Genomic DNA, 14,389 nt, shown 5'->3' with positions numbered 1-14,389 from the left:
TTCCTAATCGACTCAGAAATGCGGGTGTACTGTGCTCCACAAGCAAATCATTCCTCAGGCTGGGCTTCAGCTATACCAGCAGTCCCACCTCATGACAGGGCAGTAAAATTGACCTGGAAAGGGTTTTGTTGTTTCCTAACCCCCAGGAAAACAAACACACACAAAAAAAAACCCACACCATGAATTTTTCCTGGGGGAATTGTCAGCCAGCCAGGGACTTGGATACCTTGCCCTAGACCAAGACAACTCTGCTAACTGAAATAATCGGCGTAAACACAGCAACATTCTGGGACTTGTGGCAGTTTGCTTCTGTGTGACTGAAACATGTTATTCTGAAGGATGCGGTTACCCTGAATGGTAACCATTATTGAGTGGACTGGCATTGGGGTAGGTATATGCCTGCCTAAGAAAATCTTTTGGCTTAGCCAAAATAATGATTTCTTAAAGGAACTTTAAGATCATCACATCCAACCGTCAACCTATCACTGCCAAGTCCACCACTAAACCATGTCCCTAAGCACCACATCTACACATCTTTTAAATACCTTCAGGGATGGTGTCTCCACCACTTCCCTGGGCAGCCTGTTCCAATGCTTGATGAAGAAATTTTCCCTAACATCCAATCTAAACCTCCCCTGGCACAAATTGAGGCCATTTCCTGTTGTCTTATTGCTTGTTACTTGGAAGAAAAGACTGACACCCACCTTGCTACAACCTCCTTTCAGGTAGTTGTAGAATGCAATACGGTCTCCCCTCAGTCTCCTTTTCTCTAGGCTAAACAAACCCAGTTCCTTCAGCTGCTCCTCATAACACTTCTGCTGTAGACCCTTCACCAGCTTCATTGCTCTTCTTTGGACATATTCCATCACCTCAGTGCCTTTGTTGTAGTGAGGGGCCCAAAACTAAACACAGTATTTGAGGTGTGGCCTCACCAGTGCTGAGTACAGGAAAGCAATCACTTCCCTACTCCTGCTGGCCACACTATTTCTCTGGAAGCCAGGATGCTGTTGGCCTTCTTGGCCACCTGGGCACATTGCCGGCTTTTATTCAGCTGACTGTTGAGCAACAGGTCCTTTTCTGCCAGACAGCTTTCCAGCTACTCTTCCCCAGTCCCGTAGCATTGCATGGCATTGTTGTGACCCAAGTGAAGGACCCAGCACGTGGCCTTGTTGTAATTACCATTATATTCATTTTTTATTTTCAAAACTATGGATGGACTTGTAAAGTCCCCAGAAATAAATCCTTCACTTATTCTAATTACCCTAGGATGTGAAATTGCACGGAGGGATGAGGGAAACTGGGCATTTTCTGCCCTCAAAGTCTTCCTTGCACACTAGCTGGAGGCACACCATGCTTTCTAACATCTGTATGTTGCAAGAGATCAGCAAGGATGCAACGAAAGAGCAAAATGAATGAGGATATTGTGACATCTGTATTTAAATCAGACCAAAAGGTAACATCCCTTGGTGTCATCCCACAGCACTCTTTAGTGCTTCTTAAGCTGAAGGCTTATATCGTGCATCTTTGTGTGAAATACTGACTGGTGGACGATTCGTTTATCACCACAGTGAATTGCTTTTTGAAGTTAACACATGTATGTGGCATCCGCCGCACCCTGTGGCAATGAGTTCCACCATTTAATTATGATCTTTGTGGAAAGCATCCTTTCTTGGCTTTCATGTTTTAAACTTGCTAAGTGCTTGTTTATTGGGACTGCTTCCTGTGCTGCGGAAAACAGTGAAAAAGCATTCTTTATTCACTTTCTCAGTACTGTTCACAATTTTTTTGGTGTCTTGTCACAGTCCTTTCCCTCAGTTGTCCTTCTTCCAATATGAAAATCCTAAAGCTATTTTTTCTCTCATAGTACAGAAGCCATTACACACCTTTGATCATCCTGTCATCCCTTTCTTTATCCTTCTATTGCTACCCTGTCATTTTTGAGATAAGATGATGGGAACGTGTTCAATATTCAAAATGTTAGGTGGGCAATGGATTTTTATGGCAGCATTACCATGTTTTCTTCTGCTATTTTCTGTTCTTTTCCTAATATTTCCTAATATACCATTTTCTTTTTTGACAGCTGATGAGGATTTAGGTGACATTTTCATAAAGCTGTTTCCAAGCTCTCTTTCCCAACCAACAGTTAATTTCACTGTTTGTTTATAGATTTCCCAGGGTACAGGCATGAGACGTTAGTTATTTAGCCATGAAAACACAGCTAAATTACAAGAGTGTTTTAGGCTGTAAACAGAATGATTGTTGGCAGAATTTAATATTCTCTCAGTTCTACTGGCAATTTTATATTGTTCTAGGGTTTTTTATACCAGAGATTTCTCACAAGCATGTGAGGCAATGTGAATGTTTCCCATGGACCCCATCTTTTTGGTGGGTTGTTGATTATTTTAACAGAACATTAATTCTAACAAGAAAGTCATTCAGGAAAGAGTTCATTCAATTAGGTTTTTCTAAGACAGTTTTGCTAATTTTGCCACTGTAAGGCATACCCTGACCAAACCCAAAGGAATCCAAACAAATGCACAATCCTTTGTTGTACTAACTCAAAGAAGATTTCATCCCACAGTCTTCAATATGAGATAGACATGCATAGCCCTTCAATTTTTTTTCATAGCCAAAATGTGTTATTACTATCATCATAATGGTTGCTAAGATGGAGTTCAGTAGCTTAATGAAATCTGGAATTAAATAAATCACCTCAGGATTGTTAAAATCTAGCTGTGAAAGAACTTAAAATAGTTGTTTCTAAAAGAAGTGTTGACAGAATAAATATATTACTGCAAGTCAGTGTCATCTCTGACTTTAAACCACTTGCTATGTTACTTTTCAATGATCATTGTCAAAAATTTCTTAATGGGCAAAAAATACCTCAGTATCCTATCACAAGCAGAGATCTTTTTTAAATGAGATTTTCAGCACTCTCCTTCCATGGAGTATGAGTTAGTTGACTTTTTGTTTATTACTATAAGATCTTGTTTCCAAATTTGTGATTGCATGACAGTACAGAAGCTAGGGGTTTTTGCAGATTTCCTGTTGACACAATTTTCTCTGAGAAGGAGTTCTGTTCCTTACTAGTCCTGTTTATTCCCATGCCTTATGGCAGAGTTTTCTTTATATGGCTTTTTTTTTTTCCATTCCAGTGTCAGCCCTACTGGTCTGGGAGAGATCAGTAACAGAAACTTTATTTTATAGGTGTGGTTGGTTGACCTTGGCAAGCAGCCAGACCCCCATCCAGCTGCTCGCTCACCTCCCCTTCTCAGTAGAACAGGGGGAGAAAATAAGATAGAAAATCTCATGGGTTGAGATAAAGACAAGGAGGTAACTCACCGATTACCATCATGGGCAAAAAAACCCAGAGTCCACTTGGGGAAAATTAATTTAAGTTATTGCCATTTAAAAATTGAATAGGATGGTGAGAAACAAAGACAATGCTAAAACCACCTTCCCTCCATTTCTTCTTTTTCCCAGGCTCAACTTCAATCCTTAATTCCAACTCCTCTGCCTCCTCCCCCCATAGTTTGAATAGATGGAAGCACTGGTCGTCTCCCAGTCTTTCAGTTTCATTTTGATTTGGAGAGCTGAGATGGCTCCTTGACTCAGTCAACTGTCCTGTCCATTAAGGACAATTGGAAATTACAAAGCTAGACTTGAAATGCAGAGTAACATTGTGAGTACAATGGGACATCCTCAGCTATTAGATGACAAATAAGGAGGCCAAATCATAGAATCATAGAATCATAGAATGTCCTGAAATGGAAGGGAACCACAAGGATTATCAAGCCCAACTCCTGTCCCTGCATAGGACAACCCCAAATTTACACCATATCTCTGAGGGCGTTGTCCAAGTGCTTCCTGAATATTCTCAGGCTTGGTGCCGTGACTGCCTCCCTGGGGAGCCTGTTCCAGTGCTCCCCCACCCTCTGGGGGAAGACCCTTTTCCTAATATCCAGCCTAAACCTCCCCTGGCACATCTTCCTGCCATTGCCTCGGGTCCTGTCACTGGTCACCAGAGGGAAGAGATCAGCACCTGCCCCTCCTCCTCCCCTTGTGAGGAAGCTGAAGACCACGATGAGGTCTTGCCTCAGCCTCCTCTTCTCCAGACTAAGCCAAGTGACTTTAGCCTTTAGACATATGGCTTCCCTATGATTCTATGATTCTAAGGAATAAAATACATGAACTAGTCCAAAAGAGCCAATGAACTCTAGTCAATTGTTTGAAAGACATTTAGGGATATGATTTTATGTGCCTGTTTTGGAAACTCATTTACTCTGTATATTGGTTTATTAAACCAGAAAGGAGCCGGGCCTCTTTCATTTTCACTATTCTCTCACAACTGGAACAGTGTAGAAATGTCAGTATGCAAGAGAATAATACTCTTCTTGTTGTTTTGATTCCCTCTGCATTCCAGGAAGCTTGATCTGAGCAGTTCAACTGGTAGAAACCCATAAACTCTCTGCAGAGGTTCAGTGGTGGAATAAAAAAATATTTTATGAATTAATAACCCTATAGAATAGGAAAGCAAGTTATTTAAAACAAGTTTTGTTTTAGTATTTGATAGGTGATATAATCACTAAGTCCTTGATTCTTCTTTTCAGAGCATACTCAACACCTATAGATTTCTTCCTTGAGACCGTGAGTGACTGCAAATACTGACCAACAACAGCAGTTTTTTAAGTACTACTGGTCTTCTGACAAGTAAGTTCTTCATTCTCAGTTTTATTTTCTCCCCTATACTTCTTACTTGTATTTTATACTTGTATTTATTATACAGACTGCCATATTCATTTTCTGGGCCAAGTGAATATGAGTGCAAATTCAATAGTATGAAAGTGATCTTAATCTTTCCCAACCAGAATGAAACCTATCAGTATTACAGATATAACTGAGATAAAGTACCAGGTCACCGGATTGTTCCAACTTGTAATGCCAGTGGGACTGTAGTCACATCGCTGGATGTTTGGTGGCTTTTCCCTGGTAAAAGGATAAATGGTTAAAACCTTTTTTCTGCCACTAGAATTGTGTGGTATCTGGGTCTGGAAATGCTTATTCATTTGCATTTGGGCCCTTCTTCACCACCTTTGCCCATTTAGTCTCCTATGCTCCCTCTGCATGTCCTACTCTTTGAAAGGTTGAGCTGCTTAGTCTCAGCCTTGTACTGCATCAGGAGTTTGCTAACACCGCATCTAAATCAGTACCTTATACAGTGCAGTCCTCCTAGTACAACAGGTTACACTAGAGTAACCTTTCTATAAAATTTGTTTCCATAAGTATGTTTATTTATATTGCAGCAATACCTGACTCACTTTCTCCTAGCGACTCTGTACTGTCTTTCTCAAATTCCCCTGCATTCCCCCAAAAGTAGACCTTTGCCTTTAAACCTTCTCACGCCCGTGCAGGCATGATACATCATGCCATGCTACCCCAAAGGTAAACTGATGTAAAATGGGTAACTTGAGACTTGAAAAAGGTCTTCAGACTTTATTCTTCTCCCACTATTGTTAGATTTCCTGGACTCCACTGGGGCTATACTGGGAAATGGGAAGAGGAGCTTGTCTGACCCTTGGCTTCAATTCTAAAGGAACAAGAGAAAACCCCTTTTCAAAGATTTTAAAGCTTTTTAAAGTAACCTACAAGTTGTTACTCCCAATCTGAGTGAAGCCCAAGACAAAAACTCTGAGACAAATACGACGGCATGTCTCAAAAACAGCAGAGATTTTACAGAAAGGGAAAACCAGATTTTTTCCTTCCATATAATATAAATAGCTGTAAATTGCTATATATTTGTTTCTTTTTGGAATATACTCCCCTTCAGTATATGTAATAGACTTTATGAAACTCATTGTCTGGTTACAGGCTGGCTCAGCTCTTCTGATTATCTGCACTTCTGTGTGGTTCACTTTCCTATCTGGTCCATATTGTGTCAGAGATGTGTATAAAAATATGAGCTTCTGTACCTACTTAATTGACCATTCACTTGGATTTTACTAAAAGCAAAGACAGGCTAGAGCAAACAGCTTCAATTCTTCTTGGATTTCTCTCCAAGATGCAGTTTTGAAGCTCTGTCCTGCTAACCATTGAAGGCAGACCGTGAGGAAGCTGAGACTATTTGACACAATGAATCCAGGCCTAATAATTGAATTACTGGATCTCTGTGGCAATAAGCATAAGGACTGTGTACAACACTGGTTTATCACTTCATCAACCTAGGAAATAAATAGTGAGTCAATCTGAATGGAGAAAAGGAAGGGTTTCATTTTGAGATGGTGGAGGGGGAAAGACCTGCCCATTTGGATTTGGGCAGATCAATTGATTTTAACTAACAACATTGTGTTTTGAGGCAGATGTTACGAAAGCAAAGGAGAAGGGTAGCATCTTCACAACATAGGTAGAAGTAGAGGTGGTCATATCTTCTTTTATTTTGTAGTAAAGAATTGTAATAGTCACAAGGTCAATTCCCTCTTCTATTAAGTAGTGTTTCAACCCAAATCCCTCACGTCTAATTACAGTACCTTTCAGCTACCTTGGATCTACAATATTCCCAGGCAAAGTATTGATTAGGGTTTACCTCACACTATTCAGGGTTCTGATAAAAAATTAACTGTACACAATGTCAATAGAGCACATGCTAAATGAGCATCACAGAAAATACTTGGCATGAGGAGTTGTTATTGAGGGAAGGCATTTGTAGCAGGTTTCAACAAGGTTCACAATTAGACATAGGTTTTCAGTATTTTTCAGGCAACCTGGAAGCTGACAGAATATCACTGTCAATGAAATTTGCAAATGATACAAAGAGTCCAGGCCACTTGCTATAGCAAGCAGCCTGGGTTGCTTGGTAACGCCAGTCCATCCATATAAAGCGAAATACTGAATTTAAGGCCACAGAATACTAGCTTCATTGAGAGAAAGAGGAATTGTATTCTAAGGATTCCTAACCTTTGTGGGAAATATTTCAGGAATCACAGCAGATAAGCAACTCAAGGGAGAAAATTGATTACATAGAACAGAGATTGTTGCTTTAGTCATAAGTCTGGCTTCGGTGAGACTGATGTTAGAAGACTGTGTTTTGGTGCCCCTGCTTTAAGAAAGAGTGTTGAAAAAATTCAGAGGGGGTCAGAAGAGGACCACAGAAATCATTAGTACACTGAAGAAAATGTCTGCAACAGATTCAAAGAGCTCGGTCTGCTTTGGCTTTTTTAAAAGAAGCCGAGAGCTGATTTGATGGTCTTACCATGGGAAAAAACAAGCAAGGAACTTAATTGAAATCATCACTCTGTCTTTCTTTTGTGCTTTTACATTTTAATCTGTTTCCTGGAAAAGGGTTGGTTCTTCTCAGTTGGTATCAATAAAGTATTTTGGTTTTCTGCCACAGTGTAGCAGTAAATAATAAGGTGGGTGACCTCACTTGTTTGATAATCTAGGCTGTGGAGTATGTTATTACCCAAATAAGAGTGGGTAATTTCCTTTTACATCATATTCTCCTTGCTTACAGTATTGTTGACTGGCAGCATAATTCCTGTGGTCAAAATGGTGATGGGACAAAAGTCCTTGATCACTATAGTCAGTCCTGTTCCACTGTTGTGAGAATATCACACACCAGATTATTTTGACTGCTACTTTGTTTACATTAGGTATTTCTGTTTGTAAAGTTGGAGCTATACTAAGTTACATGTAGAGGTTTATAGAAAAGTGCCTGATATATTTATACAGATTCCTGAATTTTACTTTTTCTTATCTTAGAAACCAATGAATGGCATTTCACATTTACTACATGTTTATTTGTTTTACTTATTACTTACATTAAGCTGATTTATTAGTCAAATTAACCATTCTTTTTACTAAGTACCAGAACCATGTCTTAATTTCTGTTTACTGTGTCCTGCAAGATTTTAGAATTAGCAGATTTCAGCTTCTGCCACGGAGCTTTTACCTACAGTAGAAAATAGGACTTTCTGTCTTTATCAGCTCTAAGGATAGCTTTGCATGAAGCAGATATCAAACAGAGAAAACTTGAATAAAGTGAAGAAAATGCATCCTCTGACCTGCAGAGGAAGAGACAGCTATTAAACTTGGACTGAACACTTCATCAGAGACCATTTTCTCCTGTCGTGGTTTAGCCCCAGTCTGCTGAGCACTGGGGCTAAACTAAACTAAGCACTGATCAGCTGCTCACTCTCTCTCCCCACCCCAGTGGGATGGGGGAGAGAATCGGAAGGGCCAAAGTAAGAAAACTCATGAGTTGAGATAAGAACAGTTTAATGATTAAAGTAAAACAGTAAGAGTAAGAGTAACAACAATATAATGAAAAGGAAAATAATGAGAGACAGAGAGAGGCAAAACCTCAGGAGTAGGGAAAAAACCAAACCACAAGTGATGCAGCCGCTCATCACCCACTGACCGATGCTGCTGGTCCCTGAGCCACGATCGCTGCTTCACCTGGCCAGCTCCCCCCAGTTAATATACTGGGCATGACATTATATGGTATGGAATATCTCTTTGGTCAGTTTGGGTCAGGTCTCTCAGCTGTGCCCCCTCCCGGCTTCTTGTGCACCTGGCAGAACATGGGAGGCTGGAAAAGTCCTTGACTAGTGCAAGCACTGCTTAGCAACAACTAAAACATTGGTGTGTTATCAACATTATTCTCATACTAAGTCCAAACCACAGCACTATGCCAGGTACAGTGAAGAAAATGAACTCTATCCCAGCTAAAACCATGGCATCTCCGGTCACTCAAACTCTCCCAGCTCAGTGGTTTAATGGTCAGCAAATCTTTATCAATAGATATGTAATACTTGAATACTGCATGTTATTTAATGTAAATCAACTTATGGAATTTAGGAAGTTTGGCAGAACCTTGTTAAAATTTCATGTCTAGTTTTAAATTGTCTTACTTTTAAATAAAAATAAATTTAATCTGACAAAAATGCATCTAGTTAAAAAAACAGTTTGAGCAAAATCCAGTCTTATATTTAAAAAATTATGCATGATTTTCTATCCAGTGTGCCTGCAGGACAACGGAAAATGAAGCAAGCAACTCTACTTTGCATGATTATTTGGAAACCCTTGAGGTATTAAAAAAGTAAAATAGTGGCTTGCCTAAGGAAAGTGTGTTATACTTAGATGTTGATTTGTTTATTTAATAAGCATAACAAAAAGGCAAAATACTATGCATTTTCTCTGTGAAAATAAACAGAATTCTTATGATAAAGAAAGCAAATATTTTTTTCTCATTTAGGGAGTTTCAGAACCAGATTATATGGACACTGAGATATAAGGGGGACATATATTTTTTGTTTCAGGTTTTAAAGACAACGTAGTATCCAGGAAAGCATTTTTGAGTTCTGTCTGGTAGTGTTGTTAACAAAGGGCTCAACGAAAGCTAACCTTGATAATGTATAGATCTTCATCTTCCATATATATAATTCCATGTATACTGTTAGCAGAATTCAGTATATTTTCCTAGAAATAGAAGTTACACAATATGAAGAAAAAAAGAAGCTAGATAGTACGTGATCTGTCTTTTTTTCCTAGAAATGCACGTTGAATCCGAGGCACCTCTCCAGCTCCCTAATGTAAAATTCTGTTCAATCAAGTGTAATGGATTTACTTTCAGATATTTTTCTCAGATTTCTAGCAGACTTTCTGCAGTATGAAGCCAAACAGCATCACAATCTTTGTTATAGGAAGAGGCACATGAAAATTCACATGAATGTGGAAAGACTATAAATAAAAAACATTAGCCCCTGACCCAACAATTGTCCAGTAACAAGTGCAATTATGTAGACAAATGGTGCTAATCTCAGCCTTCTCTCCCCACAGCATGACAGTTGCTCAGCATAGAGCATTGCTGAATAGATAAATATGCTTCTGACGTTGACAGGGAGGAATATGCTTGCCCACAGTGTGATAGAGCATCCATTGACTGGGCTGACAGGTATAACAAATAAACATCTCAGCCATGGGTGATGCTGAGCACCTGTGACACCTGTTTTTGCTAAGTCAGAGTTTTGCAGGTGAATGCGTTAGTAAAAATGAAAGGTCACAGTCACCTGGTTGGAGGGACAGCAGAGGGGACAGCTGAATGAGGAATTCAGTTTTAGGGAGCCTCTAATCAGGCAAGAAATGCCAGTGGGACTAGACACAAAAAAAGCAGAAATTCCCCCTAGTTCAGGTGTGTTAAAATTATATTCGGGGGTTACCTTTCCCCTCAGAGACTTTGCTCCAGAGCAGGTACTGCCTGTCTTTGCCGCTTACACTCAGTGCTGAACCTCTAGGCAGCACCCTTCTGCCTGCGGAGGTGGAAAGCTCTTTGCAGTGCTGCCTTCCTCCCCAGAAATGTGTCTATGGCCCCAGGCCTGATCCAGGTCAGCACTTTTGCTGTGGCCAGGTAGTACTTCAGTGCAGGGGACCAAGCACTCCCCAAAGCTGCTAGCTGGGGCAAGGGAAACAGCCTGAGCTGCAGCTACACAAGGGTCCTGGCAAAGGGGACCCTTTACAGGGGTGCTTAGGGTGATAGAGGATGAGTGGGCAGATCCTGCTGGGGTGTCAGATGCTCTCCCACTGTTCTCATCCTCACTCTCTCTCATTCCTCAAAGATCCCAGATCCCATGGACCCACATCTGTCTTAACTTCTGGCATCCAACTGAGAGTCCTAAGATCAGAGGTATCATCACCTCAGGCTCTTCCAGTTAACATAGAGAAAGTACTGGGAGGGCAAGACCTCAAGGGACCCTGGTCTGTTTAAGGTCTGAGTGGACCTTCCGAGGCATCTGTTTCTCTCTGTTGTCGGCCAAAAGCAACTGTTCTCCTGAATTACAAGCTTTGGTTAAGTGCCTAAAGGTAGGCAGGGCCACTGACAACTTCTGTACTCATTCCTGTAAGTGAAGCGAGTGGTCTCTGCTCCTTACACTGTACAGAGAGGCTGCTGCTCCTGCTGCTCCCCAGCAGGCAGAGGGAGCTGAGCCTTCAAGATTTGGGTCCCCCCAGCCTCCTCCTGCAGGCACAAATCGTGGATGCCCAGCAGCAGCCCTTGCAGCGAGTGCAGGAGCCTGGCCTAGGAGGGTCTGCAGGGTCAGCATGTCTGTCTCAGGCTTTTGGCTGCAGAATAGGCTAGCGCTGCATCACCCAAAACATTAAAAATAGAAGAAAACGATGTCGCTGCAGCTGGGAGCCCTCAGGCTATGGTGTATGTCTGTGACACCCTCCCTCCAGCAGCTTCTCCTGGGGCTCTGGCAAAGGGCTGCAAATTCCAGGCAACCCAAAGAATTTGGGGCAGAGAGCGAATGTTTAGTGTCTTTTTAAGGAGGAGTGCCACTTCCAAATTATGATTCCCCCATTCTGATATAACATGGCAGACCCAGTCCAGCTTAAGAGCAGGTTTGGCTCTTATGTCCTATGTAGCTCAACATGAACATAATTTATATATCATAGTACTAATAACTAGTTAAAAGATAACAATGCTTATTAGGCAGATATGGACACATTCTTTGCCTGTCTTGTCAGGGTACAAATAAGCAAAGAGCCAGAAGTACAGTTCACTTGGAAGGAACCAAGCCATTTAATTATTCTAAGAAAACTGTCCTCCTAATTTTTTTTCTCTTTCTTTCTTTTCACTAATGGCTGTAGTTTTCTTACTATTCACTGAGATTTATATATTGCAATAAAAGAGCAGAGCATCTGTCTCCTGGCCTATCAACTTCATCAGGCTTGGGGAATTGAGGGGGAAAAAAAGGAAAAGAAAATATGGGAATATAATTGCTATAATTTGGAATTATTTTATGCTGCCATATGGAGTTAAACTGGTTTAAAAAAGAGAAGATTTCCATTTCAATGCTATTTGTTTTACAATAGAAACTTCCCTTTTCTTTGCCTTTCTACTTCCAGAAGGGTCTTATTCAGTGTATTCAGTCCTAGCCAAAAGGTCACTGCTGTCCTACAGGACAGTCCTCCCTCCCCTTCCTGACACCTCTGGATGCTGTGAATAGAGCTCTCTTTCTCTGAGGCTGAAATCTGTCAGCAGGAAGGTGCACTGGGAGCAGCTGAGCATCACCCTCCCCTCCTGGAGGTCAAGTGCATCACTCGGGGTGCTGCAGAAAATGTGCAAGGAGGGGGACGGGCAATCCCACCAAACCTCCTGGCTCTGACCCTACAGTGCTCAGCGTCCTGACCACCTTCCCACTGCATCGTGCCATTAATTTAAATTAATTCAGTCTCTTTGACAGATAGTTCCCCAGATAGGTGATTTTTAGTTTTATATTAAATTTCTCAGCCTAGTTATTTAATGATTGTATTTGTATATGCATTTTTCATTGTGAACTCTCAACTTTGACAAAGCATTGATGAAGTTACACATCCTGGAATATGAAGCAGTCAAATGGCTATTCATTCCAACTGAATTCTGACACTCCTAATCACAGTAAATAACATGTTTAATCTTAGTTTTGTTTTAGTGTATTCAGTGGGAGTTCTTATGGAGTGACATTCAGATCTGCGTGAGTAACGCTCTCCCTGGGCTTCTTTCTTCAATACTGGGAGAGGACGTGCAGTAACGCTGTTGCCATTCCAGCTTGTGATGTGAAGAAACTGGAGACAAAACAAACAGTATGAAAAGTAGTAAAAGGCCTCTATTGTAAGGCTATACTCAGCTTGGTGATTTCACTGGTTTGGGATCAGACACCTTGACTTGCACCAGATGGATGGAGTCAGAGTAGAACCCAACACTGGAGGAGGATTTGAGCTCTAGGAGGAAAGAACAGTCTCAGACCCCAAGGCAGACAGGTTTACAGAGAGACCGTCTGTACTGCAAGAACTGGCTATGAGGACATAAAGGGACCTTTTTTTTCTGCCTTCTAGTGTATTTTCATACTTCCTAAATTAAACTGTGCCTACGTGCCTTTACAAGCACCCCTCTTTCTTCACTTCCTTGTAAGAACTCAGACCAGCTCCAAGATCTTGCTATTCATCAGAAACAGTAAAGATATTTGAAGAAAAGAAACGAAAAAGACCCATTTACTTGCAGGTAAAAGCTCAGAGGGAATGGATTATAAACAGCACAGAAGAAATCTTTAGAGAGTCTAGCTGCCAGTGCTTGGCATGCTTTTGCACAGCGTATGTGAAGGGAGATTCAGGGAAAAGCTGGAAACACTCGAGATACAGAGCACAGGGTGCCCTTGTATCATCAGGGCACCTCCTGCCAAAATGCAGGTCTGTATTCCGAGTGAGCAAGTATTTGAGCTTCTGAAGAAAAAGGAATAAGAAAACCTAAATATCATTTTGTGAAACAGCTACATTAGTTTAATTTTAGCTTTTCAAAGTGTCTCGCCTCAAACAGACACACAGCCTCAGAGGTTTCCAAGAGAGGCTTTGAAAGTATAAGGTTGCAAATAATCTGTAAACATTGGCTTAACTGTAATGTTTGTTATCCTTAGTTATTGGTGATATTTTTTCTGTACATCCATAGAAAAGGGCAGACTAGAGACTCCTAAAATATAACTCTTGTAAGGCAGTGAGAGTGTACATATCAAAATGACCAGAAAGGGACTAGATCAGTCCCCAGCAAATTAAGAATGTATATTCATTATGCCTGTAATAATGATAGTATGTTTTATAACATTACACTCAAGCAATTGTAATTTCAGTTTTATGGAGCAAAAAATGCAATCTCTGACATTTAACTTTGAAGTAGTGGATTTAATTGACACTACTTGAAAAATATTAATGGCCATTCATTAGTAGGTATTGTCGCTCCTTTTATCCTACATGATTGTTTTAATTTAAACTACCTCTCTGCTTTGTGTATAGAATTATTGACAAAAATATGTCTTTCTTCAGGAAATGATTAGCTAAATCATCCTTTTATTTACAAGCAGCACTGTGTCCCTCTGCCCTAAATCTTGCTAGTTGGAAGAGTGGGAGGGAAAGCAATTTAATTAAGTTAACTTTATTGACCCACTGGAGCTGTTGTTTAATAGCATTGCTCCCTGGAGTGTAGTGCAGGTAAATTGAATGAATGCCACAGAATATCACTTCCCTGTATTGCATATTTCGAACCTCTGCCAGGCAGTTTGGGTTGAGCAGCCAATCAGGAAAAAGGTTTTTCCAGCCTTGCTGGCATGGATGGTATTTCCCATTATGCTCAGAATGAGGTGCAGAGTGTTACCCATGCGTTCCTCTGGGCGTACCGAGAGGGATAACTCTGGGATTGTGTGTTGCGCTCAGCTGCTGCATTCAGAAGGCAACTTTGTGGATTGCCTCTTCAGCCATGTATCCAAAAATACATTTTTATGAAGGAGGAAAACTAGCATGTGAATCTGAATGAAGGTGCTGTGAGTAAACTATTTAATACTAAAACCTCGATACACTCATTCTGCATGAG

At 40.8% G+C, this 14,389-nt stretch overlaps 1 protein-coding gene across 3 annotated transcripts in view; it reads left to right on the top strand.

The window, feature by feature from the left end:
- Positions 1 to 14,389, top strand: part of LOC104050949 (poly(rC)-binding protein 3) — a 512,398-nt gene that overhangs the window by 334,637 nt on the left and 163,372 nt on the right. For 2 of the 3 annotated variants that reach the window (XM_064443230.1, XM_064443231.1), the window contains one exon: positions 4,611 to 4,710. The gene's annotated coding sequence lies outside the window, so the exon portion shown is untranslated. Of the gene's footprint in view, positions 1 to 4,610; positions 4,711 to 12,970; positions 13,034 to 14,389 lie in introns of those variants that run through there. The other variant, XM_064443235.1, reaches the window with a different exon arrangement.

This window comes from Phalacrocorax carbo, chromosome 2, assembly GCF_963921805.1.
Source record: "Phalacrocorax carbo chromosome 2, bPhaCar2.1, whole genome shotgun sequence".
Taxonomy (NCBI): domain Eukaryota; kingdom Metazoa; phylum Chordata; class Aves; order Suliformes; family Phalacrocoracidae; genus Phalacrocorax; species Phalacrocorax carbo.
Note: the sequence above shows the minus strand (reverse complement) of the source record. Positions and strands in the feature narration are given on the sequence as shown.